The following is a 12821-nucleotide window of genomic DNA, read 5'->3' as shown; positions in this document are numbered from 1 at the left end:
GTTGCCCTGGGAAGATGAACTGTATTTGTTATACTTCAAACTTAAACAGAATGTGAAATCTCAGAATATTTGGAGTGATCACAGAGCTTCATATTCTCATTTTACAAGGCTCCAGAGAGCCCAGATGGTGATGGCTAGTTAACAGAGGGCTAGGACCTTGACACACAGGGCACAGCCCACAATAGCAGTCACTGTATCAGTAACCTCAGATATGCAGATGACACCACCCTTATGGCAGAAAGTGAAGAACTAAAGAGCCTCTTGATGAAAGTAAAAGAGGAGAGTGAAAAAATTGGCTTAAAGATCAACATTCAGAAAACGAAGATCATGGCATCTGGTCCTATCACTTCAGGGCAAATAGATGCGGAAACAGTGGAAACAGTGGCTGACTTTATTTTGGGGGGCTCCAAAATCACTGCAGATGGTGATTGCAGCCATGAAATTAAAAGACGTTTACTCCTTGGAAGGAAAGTTATGACCAACCTAGACAGCATATGAAAAGGCAGAGACATTACTTTACCAACAAAGGCCCATCTAGTCAAGGCTATGATTTTTCCAGCAGTCATGTATGGATGTGAGAGTTGGACTGTAAAGAAAGCTGAGCGCTGAAGAATGGATGCTTTTGAACTGTGGTGTTAGAGAAGACTCTTGAGAGTCCCTTGGACTGCAAGGAGATCCAACCAGTCCATCCTAAAGGAGATCAGTCCTGGGTGCTCATTGGAAGGACTAATGTTGAAGCTGAAACTCCAATACTTTGGCCACCTCATGCAAAGAGCTGACTCATTTGAAAAGACCCTGATGCTGGGAAAGATTGAAGGCATGGGGAGAAGGGGACGACAGAGGATGAGATGGTTGGATGGCATCACAGACTCAATGGACATGAATTTGAGTAAACTCTGGGAGTTGGTGATGGACAGGGAGACCTGGCATGCTGCGGCTCATGGGGTTGCAAATAGTCAGACATGACTGAGCAACTGAACTGAACTGAATCAACTCCTGTTGGGTTTGGTCTCCTAAACTTCATCTCACCATTTGAAAGGGAGGGTTCTGTATGCCACAGTGGGATAGTTGGGGGGCAGGAGGTGCAAAGCCTTCCAAGGTCTCCCTAAAACAATTCCCCCATCACCACCAAAGGCAATTCCTACATAGTAAAGCCAATCATTCCAAATGGAGTAGGTCACTAGGAAAGTTTCCAAAACTGCATCATTGAGTCAGGAAATGGCATCATTTCACTATATTGGGGATGTTAGAGAAAATCCTGAGAGGGCTCTTTGGCTAAATTGGTGTGTGGTTTGATCCCATAGTTTGTGAGGCACAGGACCTGAATGTCGAACAGTAAGGGATGGTTGCAGAAGCTGCTCAGAATGCAATCCAGTGTTACCATGTCATCTATGATGAGAACAAAAGAGCCACCACCCAGACATCACTGGGTCATTTTCTCAAGAGGTTAGATAGAATTGAATCCAGCAAGGAATCTGTGCCTTCAGTATCAGGTGTGGCTGAAATTGCATCCTGCCCTTGGTCTCCTATTGCTGATGATCTTTCAGCTCCACCACCTCTCACCTCCTCTTGCTCCCCCAGTCAATAACTCTTCTTGCCTGGTCACTCGATGCCAGCCCCTGTATGCCAGCTGTTGTATACTATTATTGTACTTTTCAAGGTACTGTACTCTAAAAATGCTCTTCATTTTGTTGTGCTTTATGTTTTTTATGTATTATTTGTGTAAAAAGTATTATTAACCTATTACAGTATAGTACTATATAGCCTGTTGTATTCGTTAGGTAGCTGGGCTAACTTGGTTGGATTTACAAACTGGACTTATGAACGTGCTTTCAGAATGGAATCTATCCATATGTAAGAGACTTGCTGTACTAATAATCATTATTACTATTATGAAGAAGCAAAAAAAAAAAAAAAAAAAGGAAGAAGAGCAAAGAGAAGAAACAAGTGAAAACATGGATGAGGATGCCACTGGCTCCTAAAGACGGCAGGAACTAGAGTGCAGGGAGAAGAGAGGATGAGCAGCTGGTAGACAGTGTCAGAGGCAAAAAATGGCACCCAAGCCAGTTCCTTGCCAACCTCATAATATATGGTGACTCAAGGGACAAGAGCTCCTTAAACAGTCTGGTTTCAAGATGTCTGTTCTTTGGAGGAGAAATTATCTTTTGCCTTCACCTAGGGCAAGAAAAGCTATGACCAACCTAGACAGCATATTAAAAAGCAGAGACATTACTTTGCCAACAAAGGTCCATCTAGTCAAAGCTATGGTTTTTCCAGTAGCCATGTATGGATGTGAGAATTGGACCATAAAGAAAGCTGAACATCAAAGAATTGATGCATTTGAACTGTGGTGTTGGAGAAGACTCTTGAGAGTCCCCTGGACTGCAAGGAGATCCAACCAGTCCATCCTAAAGGAAATCAGTCCTGAATATTCATTGGAAGGCCTGATGCTGAAGCTCCAATACTTTGGCCACCTGATGGGAAGAACTGACTTATTGGAAAAGACCCTAATGTTGGAAAAGATTGAAGGCAGGAGGAGAAGGAGGTGACAGTGTATAAGATGGTTGGATGGCATCACTGACTCGATGGACATGAGTTTGAGCAAGCTTCAGGAGTTGGTGATGAACAGGGAGGCCTGCCATGCTGCAGTCCATGCAGTCTCAAAGAGTTGGATATGACTGAGTGACTGAACTGAGGGCAACTTAAGAAGGACTTGAAACTATTGATATGGACCCAGAATTTAAGGGAAAGCTATCGTCAAGCCTGTGCCATTAACCTATCTCAAAATCCTCTGTCCATGTGGGCTGTGGGCATGACAAGTGTCCTATCCTCCAACAAGGATGTGGAAAAAATAGGAAAATGGAAGGAAGATTTCTCAAGCACCTTGCGGGTAAGGACCCTTAACCCTAGAATCACAGTGGAGGAGGGAGTCTAGCCCTGCCTCTCCCTGAAATGTGCCAAGAAGGAAGCCTAATTTCCTCCAGGTCTCCCCAGGAGTCAGCATGAGTCACTTCTTTTTGGAACCTCGTCTGTCATTTCAGTGTATAAACCTGAACCCCACCCTGTGCATCTTACATCTATCACAGAGTTACTTATAAGCCAGTTCTCTCTTGAGTGATTTGGAAATTGTCTTTGCTCTGGAGGATAGTGAGAGATGACTTTGCATGGACAGAACAGGTAGCAGTGAATCCTTGCACATGTATTTGTGATTCCTAAGCATTTTCTTGGGCTTCCCTGGTTGCTCAGAGGTTAAAGTGTCTGCCTCCAATGCGGGAGAGCTGGGTTCGATTCCTGGGTCGGGAAAATCCCCTAGAGAAGGAAATGGTAACCCACTCCAGTATTCTTGCCTGGAGAATCCCATGGACGGAGAAGCCTGATAGGCCACAGTCCAAGGGGTTGCAAAGAGTCAGACACGACTAGGCAACTTCACTTCTTCACTTTAAGAATTTTCATACGTTCATCTGAGTTTCACAACAATCCAGTTCAGTTCAGTTCAGTTGCTCAGTTGTGTCTGACTCTTTGTGACCCCATGAATTGCAGCACGCCAGGCCTCCCTGTCCATCACCAACTCCCAGAGTTCACCCAAACTCATGTCCATCGAGTCAGTAATGCCATCCAGCCATCTCATCCAATGTCATCCCCTTCTCCTCCTGCTCCCAATCCCTCCCAGAATCAGAGTCTTTTCCAATGAGTCAACTCTTCGCATCTGGTGGCCAAAGTATTAGAGTTTCAGCTTTAGCATCAGTCCTTCCAAAGAACACCCAGGACTGATCTCCTTTAGGATGGACTGGTTGGATCTCCTTGCAGTCCAAGGGACTCTCAAGAGTCTTCTCCAACAAAACAGCTCAAAAGCATCAATTCTTCGGCAATCAGCTTTCTTCACAGTCCAACTTTCACATCCATACATGACCACTGGAAAAACCATAGCCTTGACTAGATGGACCTTTGTTGGCAAAGTAATGTCTCTGCTTTTCAATATACTATCTAGGTTGGTCATAACTTTCCTTCCAAGGAGTAAGCGTCTTTTAATTTCATGGCTGCAGTCACCATCTGCAGTGATTTTGGAGCCCCAAAAAAATAAAGTCTGACACTGTTTCCACATCTATTTCCCATGACGTGATGGGACCAGATGCCATGATCTTACTTTTCTGAATGTTGAGCTTTAAGCCAACTTTTTCACTCTCCTCTTTCACTTTCATCAAGAGGCTTTTTAGTTCCTCTTCACTTTCTGCCATAAGGGTGGTGTCATCAGCATATCTGAGGTTATCGATATTTCTCCTGGCAATCTTGATTCCAGCCTGTGCTTCTTCCAGCCCAGAGTTTCTCATGATGTACTCTGCATAGAAGTTAAATAAGCAGGGTGGCAATATACAGCCTTGACGCACTCCTTTTCCTATTTGGAATCAGTCTGTTGTTCCATGTCCAGTTCTAACTGTTGCTTCATAACATGCATACAGGTTTCTCAAGAGGCAGGTCAGGTGGTCTGGTATTCCCATCTCTTTCAGAATTTTCCACAGTTTATTGTGATCCACACAGTCAAAGGCTTTGGCATAGTCAATAAAGCAGAAATAGATATTTTTCTGGAACTCTCTTGCTTTTTCGATGATCCAGCAAATGTTGGCAGTTTGATTTCTGGTTCCTCTGCCTTTTCTAAAACCAGCTGGAACATCTGGAAGTTCACAGTTCATGTATTGCTGAAGCCTGGCTTGGAGAATTTTGAGCATTACTTTACTAGAGTGTGAGATGAGCTCAATTGTGCGATAGTTTGAGCATTCTTTGGCATTGCCTTTCTTTGGGATCAGAATGAAAACTGACCTTTTCCAGTCCTGTGGCCACTGCTGAGTTTTCCAAATTTGCTGGCATATTGAGGGCAGCACTTTCACAGCATCATCTTCCAGGATTTGAAATAGCTCAACTGGAATTCCATCACCTCCACTAGCTTTGTTCATAATGATGCTTTCTAAGGCCCACTTGACTTCACATTCCAGGATGTCTGGCTCTAGGTGAGTGATCACACCATTGTGATTATCTGGGTCATGAAGATCTTTTTTGTACAGTACTTCTGTGTATTCTTGCCACCACTTCTTTATATCTTCTGCTTCAGTTAGGTCCATACCATTTATGTCCTTTAAGGAGCCCATCTTTGCATGAAATGTTCCCTTGGTATCTATAATTTTCTTGAAGAGATCTCTAGTCTTTCCCATTCTTAAGAAGCTGAAGTTGAACGGTTCTATGAAGACCTACAAGACCTTTTAGAACACCCCAAAAAGATGTCCTTTTCATTATAGGGGACTGGAATGCAAAAGTAGGAAGTCAAGAAACACCTGGGGGAACAGGCAAATTTGGCCTTGGAACATGGAATGAAGCAGGGAAAAGGCTAATAGAGTTTTGCCAAGAGAATGCACTGGTCATAGCAAACACCTTCTTCCAACAACACAAGAGATGTCTCCACACATGGACATCACCAGACATGATGTTTTCTTCTATTTCTTTGCATTGATCGCTAAAGGCGGCTTTCTTATCTCTCTTTGCTATTCTTTGGAACTCTGCATTCAGACGCTTATATCTTTCTTTTCTCCTTTGCTTTTCACTTCTCTTCTTATCACAGCTATTTGTAAGGCCTCTCCAGACAGCCATTTTGCTTTTTTGCATTTGTTTTCCATGGGGATGGTCTTGATCCCTGTCTCCTGTACAATGTCACAAACCTCCGTCCATAGTTCATCAGGCACTCTATCTATGTGCCTTAAATCTATATTTAGGGGATAATCTCACTTTCACTGTATAATCATTAAGGAATTTGATTTAGGTCTTACCTGAATGGTCTAGTGGTTTTCCCTACTTTCTTCAATTTAAGTCTGATTTCAGCAATAAGGAATTCATGATCTGAGCCACAGTCAGCTCCTGGTCTTGTTTTTGTTGACTGTATAGAGCTTCTCCATCTTTGGCTGCAAAGAATATAATCAATCTGATTTCAGTGTTGACCGTCTGGTGATGTCCATGTGTAGAGACTTCTCTTGTGTTGTTGGAAGAAGGTGTTTGCTATGACCAGTGCATTCTCTTGGCAAAACTCTATTAGCCTTTTCCCTGCTTCATTCCATGTTCCAAGGCCAAATTTGCCTGTTCCCCCAGGTGTTTCTTGACTTCCTACTTTTGCATTCCAGTCCCCTATAATGAAAAGGACATCTTTTTGGGGTGTTCTAAAAGGTCTTGTAGGTCTTCATAGAACCGTTCAACTTCAGCTTCTTCAGTGTTACTGGTTGGGGCATAGACTTGGATTACTGTGATGTTGAATGGTTTGCCTTGGAAACAAACAAAGATAATTCTGTCCTTTTTGAGATTGCATCCAAGTACTGCATTTTGGACTCTTTTGTTGACCATGATAGATACTCCATTTCTTCTAAGGGATTCCTGCCTGCAGTAGTAGATATAATGGTCATCTGAGTTAAATTCACCCATTCCAGTCCATTTTAGTTCGCTGATTCCTAGAATGTCGATGTTCACTCTTGACATCTTCTGTTTGACTACTTCCAATTTGCCTTGAATCATGGATCTAACATTCCAAGTTCCTATGCAATATCGCTCTTTACAACATCAGACCTTGCTTCTATCACGTCACATCCACAGCTGGGTATTGTTTTTGCTTTGGCTCCATCCCTTCATTCTTTCTGGAGTTATTTCTCCGCTGATCTCCAGTAGCATATTGGGAACATACCGACCTGGGAAGTTCCTCTTTCAGTATCTTATCATTTTGCCTTTTCATACTGTTCATGGGGTTCTCAAGGCAAGAATACTGAAGTGGTTTGCCATTCCCTTCTCCAGTGGACCACATTCTGTCAGACCTCTCCACCATGACCCGCCCATCTTGGGTGGCCCCACATGGCATGGCTTAGTTTCATTGAGTTAGAAAAGGCTGTGGTCTGTATGATTAGATTGACTAGTTTTCTGTGATTATGGTTTCAGTGTGTCTGCCTTCTGATGCCTCTTACAACATCTACCGTCTTACTTGGATTTCTCTTACCTTGGACGTGGGGTATCTCTTCACAGTTGCTCCAGCAAAGTGCAGCTTCTGTGCCTTATCTTGGACGAGGGGTATCTCCTCACAGCCGCCCCTCCTGACCTTGAGCATGGATTAGCTCCTCTAGGCCCTCCTGTGCCCGTGCAGCCACTGCTCCTTGGACGTGGGGTAGCTCCTCCCGGCCGCCGCCCCTGATCTCGGGCTGGGATAGCTCCTCCCAGCCGCCACCCCTGACCTCTGGCGTCGGGTAGCTCATCTCGGCCACGCTTCTGCATGGCCCGTCCCACCCGGCAACAACTCAGTGGCAACTCTCAAATCAAACATGGAGCTTGTCCAAGATCAAAGACATTGTAAGACAAGGAAGCTCAACTCTAAACCCCAGGTGTCTACTCCAATGCCCTGATGTGTTTATAACCCCCTCTTAGAAGAAGTCTAAGTTGCATGATTGACCTGCTCTCCAAGACACATTCTGTCCTGAAGTTCAAGGGATGGAATATCTGGAGACATTGAGAGTTCTGCTCTAAGGTCTCATAGTGTATTCTTTTTCACCTGAAAACCTGTGTAGGCTACTTAAACTAAAATAGCTTTTTCTTTGAAAGCTAATAATCACTTGCTGCTATAAAATGAGTTAATGTAATCAACTCCTAATTAACATACAATTAAGATGCCTGCTACTCCATAACTAGCCAATAGTCAGAAATAAATAAGAACATAACTGGTGAACCTTTCCAAACCTCCAGGGTTAGGATTAGGGAACTTTGTCTGAGACTTGTCAAAATGCTTCAAGAACCTGATTCACAGTCATTTCCAAAAACCTAAGGGAGAATGTATTTTTATGTATATGTTTATAGCCTGTTTCCCAGAGATATGGAAGCAGCAGACACCTGTCAAGAATTTCCAGTGAAACATTTTTGTTACCAGCAACTTGAGAATAGCAGCCTTAACCCCATCTAATCCATTGGGCCCACAGAGAGTGACTTGCCCAGGGTTTACAGAGCAACTTAGTGGTAAAATCAGGATGAGAGCTTCTAGTTGCATATCCCAAGCCTCATACTCTGCTTCCTTCTGAATGTTAATTCAGATGAGCTCTCTGAAATCAAAGCATTTTAACTGAATCTATTATAAATCAAGCATCTGTAGTTGAATCTTTGTCTCTCTCAAAATCCTTACTCATGTCATGATTTACTCCAGAACCCAGGATAACTGTAAGGCAGAAGAAAAGGGTATATGTCTTAAAAGTTTGGGGGGGGATGGAATATGCTGAATTTCATTTGTTTTAAAATATGAATGAAATGCAAATACAAGTCAGCAACTAAGGTCACAACATTATTAAGCTAAAAGATCTCCCCAGAAGTTTACAGACACCAAAATTAACAGGAAATCTCACTGCAAAATGGAACTCAAGAAATTTCCCTATGCTGCTGGAGATGGATCAGGGAAGAGGAAGGTCAGAGCATCAGTGCCAGGGAAACCCCAGCAAGACTGAAATGGAGCCATCTTAGTTCTTGGAACCTTTCTACGCATACTCATCTCCTTATATCATGTAAATTGTCAACCCTCAAAGTTAGACAAGGGTTTTAGGACTATTCCTGGGTCAGGAAGATCCCCTGGAGAAGGGCATGGAAACCTACTTCAATAATCTTGCCCAGGGAATCCCATGGACAGAAAAACCTGGTGGGCTACAGTCCAAAGGGTTGCAAAGAGTCAGAAAGAAGTTACAGAGAGTCAGAAAGTAAAAGAAAGAAGCTTTGAGAAGGAACAGGTTGTGTTGGAAAGAATTCAACTAAAAGCCCAGAGACATGGTTACCAAATCATGGGGTTGGATCTGGCCTGGAGTTTGGGCAAACTCTTTACTTCATACTTTTATCTGCAAGATTCCCATCCCAAGACTGAGTACGTGGTCATGACAGGCTTTGGGAGAAAGCAATAGCCATCTTCCAGATAACATGAATGTGCTTGGAGCTTGGAAAGCAAATCTTGAAATGCAAGCATTTCCCAAGGCAATTGAATAATAATTTTAAGAAGAACACATTTGTTGGATATGGAGTGGAGTGTGCCAGGGAGGCCGAATTTGGAGTCACATGATACCAGTTTCCACTAGAGAAAGCTCCTGGAAGCTTCTGAACCTCACTTCTCCCACCTGTGTTACCTGCACTTTATCACAGGAATGGTTTGCGATTCTGACTGAATGTGTTTCATAAAATATTAGTGCCTCATAGAAACATAGGGATTATTTCTAATTTCTTGCTGTTCAATTTTTTTTTTGCACCTTGTATGTACCATCTGCAGAAATGGTAGGCATCGCAGGAAACATCTGTTCCTGTCATCAACCTCCACAATGCCTAGTTTCTAGAGGTCCTGGGAACATTTAGTGTAGTCTAAAAGAGTTAATTCCCCCTTAGGTCCAGTTAATTTTGCCAACTCCAGATGCTGTATCCTGCGTTTTGCTGTATTGATTACACATTGCTTTATATTATGTAAATGTACATGCTCTTTGCAAACTGGCAGAAATTACAAGACAAAAGAAAAAAAAAAAAAAATCACTGCAGTGGTCCTGTCTCCTGAGAGCTCATCATCTCAGGAGTTCGGTGACTGACCTTTTCATTTGTCTGAACAAATAAAAAGAAAATTATTGACTTTGTTTTTTAAATATTTACTTGCCTCCCTTTCAAGATAAATTACTAAATAAAAATATCAGGCGCTTGGTTTTATTGTATGTTTTGGAATTGTACCCTACTCCAGGCTATTTTCTTCCCTGGACTCCAGCTGTTTAAGAGTTTTTCTGCCATCAGAGAATGAAATTTGTATTTAAGATGTTATCTTCCATAGGCTCAACGCTGGAGACTGAATCTACTTAAAATTACTATTGAAAGTAATTTTCCCTCCTCATGAATTTCCCACTATTCTCCTGTTGAGACCAGGCTGGCTTTATTTACCTTCATTGTAAATGCTCCAATAATTTTCAAATAAACTTTCTTTCACATACACTATACTACCCCAATGGACCTTATTGATAAGCTGGAAATACATGTAACAAGGGTTATTAGTCAACTGAATTTGTTGTGATTGGATAATTAAATAAAGGAAAGGTACTTGACAAAAGAGATAGGTTTAAATTTTAACACCTTATGAATTAGTGAATAGGATCTTAATGGACTACTCAGCTTCCCACTGTTGGATTTGGCACAGAAGGGGAAGAGAAGCTATCCCATGCTTTCTCTGTATTTGTTTTTAAATTTTTATTTTATATTGGAGTATAGTTGGTTTATAAACTTGTGTTTGTTTCAGGTGTACAACAAAGTGATTTAGTTATACATATGCATATATCTGGGCTTCCCTGGTGGCTCAGTGGTAAGAATCCACCTGCCATTGCAGGAGATGCAGGTTTGATTCCTGAGTCAGAAAGATCCCCTGGAGAAGGGAATAACAACCCACTCTGCATTCTTCCCTGGAAGATTCCATGGACAGAGGAGCCTGGTGGACTACAGTCCACCGGATCACACAAAGTTACACACTATTTAGTGACTAAACAACAATAACATGCATATACTTATTATTTTCCAGGTTCTTTTCCCATATAGGTTATTACAGAGTATTGAAAAGTGTTCCCTAAAGCATACAATAGGTCCTTGTTGGTTATCTATTTCATATATAATAGTGTGTATATGTTAATCTCAATCTCCTAATTTATCCCCTACCCCCCCCACACACATAGCTGTCCCCTTTGGTAACCATAAATTTGTTTTTCTAAGTTTGTGAGTCTCTTTCTGTTTTGTAAATAAGTTCATTTATATAATTTTTTTAAGATTCCACATGTAAGTGATATCATATGACATCTGTCTTTCTCTGTTTGACTTCACTTAGTATGATAATCTCTAGGTCCATCCAGGTTCCTGCAAATGGCACTGTTTCATTCTTTTTTTATGGCTGAGTAATATTCCATTACATACTCCAAAAAAGAGAAGGGGATGGCAGCAGTTGAGATAGTTAGATGGCATCACTGACTCAATGGACATGAATCTGAGCAAACTGCAGGAGATAATGGAAGACAGAGGAGCCTGGCGTGCTGCAGCCCATGAGGTCTCAAAGAGTCAAACACAACTTAGTGACTGGACAAAAACAACACAAAATATCCCACTGTGCGTGTGCATGTGTGTGAGCATCCCATGCTCTCTGAGGCAGCACAGGGAGTAGGAACAGACCTGCTCTATGAATCAGGGGACCTGGGTTCTAAACTACAATCTAGAACAAATCATCTCACGCCTCTGGCCTCAGCTTACCTGCCTTTACCTTAGGAGGCACCAGCAGTGACTAATATCCTTTAGTGTCAAATCGCTTGATATCACAAGATAAAATAAAATTCCATACACAAGCCCAGAGAAAGGGGAGAAGGACTGTCAATTTTTATTGCCCCAAATAAAGAGGTATGTTTTTAATTCTAAAAACATGAAACAATCAAAATAGTAGAAAAGATATTTTTCAAATGTAATTGAATGTTTTTAAAAATTTGGTACTTTTTTTCTCTTGGATTAAGGATTGATGAAAATTTCCTCACACATCAGAATCAAGACATGAAATCGTACTTAGGAACTCCTAGGCTACATCGCCAGACATCATCAGAATACTGCAATTCTTTGAAATTTCATAAAACTAGCAGATCTGAAAGATCCCTTTTTGCTCTAAAATTCAGTGGAACTTTACATTTGAAATACTACAAACCTACACACACACACACACACACACACACACACATATCTACATACATTATAGTTGAGTCTTAAAAAATGGCTTTCCTTAACTGAACGTTCTATTTAGAGAAGGTTAATATCGATTTTAAATGTGAAGGTCAGTTCATATTTTTACCACCTTAGTCAAATGATTAACTTCATGGAAAGGAAACTAAAAGTCTTCAGTACATTTGTACTGCCAAGTACTCTGCCCCAAAGCTTCATTTATCTTTTTAAACTGTGTTTAAGACAACTATATTATCTTAAAATTTTCTTGTTTTGGTTTTATTTTAATGTGACATTTATATGAAAATACAATATCAAACTATGAAATTCTATTTATTTACAAAGTTAAAGAAACTTACAAATGCTTTCCTTGTATTAAGGTTCTATACTTTCATGCTGTCCCCTGTAAACTGGGGATACAATTGTCTGCATTCTCCTGTAGATTGAGGGTCCCTTGACTTAGTTATCTGAAACACTTTTGTGTTCTGAAGAGTTTTAATTATCTCCATTTTGCAAAACTGGCTTAAAACCATAGGTAATTCTGAAATCTCTGGTTAAAAATTGCAAGGTACTATGATATAATATTTAAAAAACATGAGCTAAATAATTTTAAAATAAATTAGCAAAGGTTTGGGGATGGAAAAAATGAGACTGAGGTTCTTTTATCCTTAAACGTTCAAAAAGCTTTCTCACAAGAGACTAATGCTCTGAAAAACTAAGTTTGTCTTAATAGAAGAATATAGAATATTTCAAGAACAATTAGCTCAAATGAGGCAAAATAAAATAGCGTATAAATGAAGCCCATTGTAGACAAATGTGATAGAAAATCCATGCTACATGGATTAGCCAAATTACTCCTCTAGTAACCTGGCTATATCTGAATGCCTGCTTTAAATGAAGATATTCTAGGAAAATGATGAATCTAATAGGAAAGACTGATCTGTTCCACTTTTCTTAGCAACTGTAAAAAATCAGAGTGTCTTTTGCTTTACTTTTGAAGAAAATTACCTGCAATCACATGATATTAATATAGCAGGGCGGGGCAGCAACCATCTGGCCATCCTTGTTTTTTT

This window comes from Bubalus kerabau, chromosome 11, assembly GCF_029407905.1.
Source record: "Bubalus kerabau isolate K-KA32 ecotype Philippines breed swamp buffalo chromosome 11, PCC_UOA_SB_1v2, whole genome shotgun sequence".
NCBI lineage: Eukaryota > Metazoa > Chordata > Mammalia > Artiodactyla > Bovidae > Bubalus > Bubalus kerabau.
Note: the sequence above shows the minus strand (reverse complement) of the source record.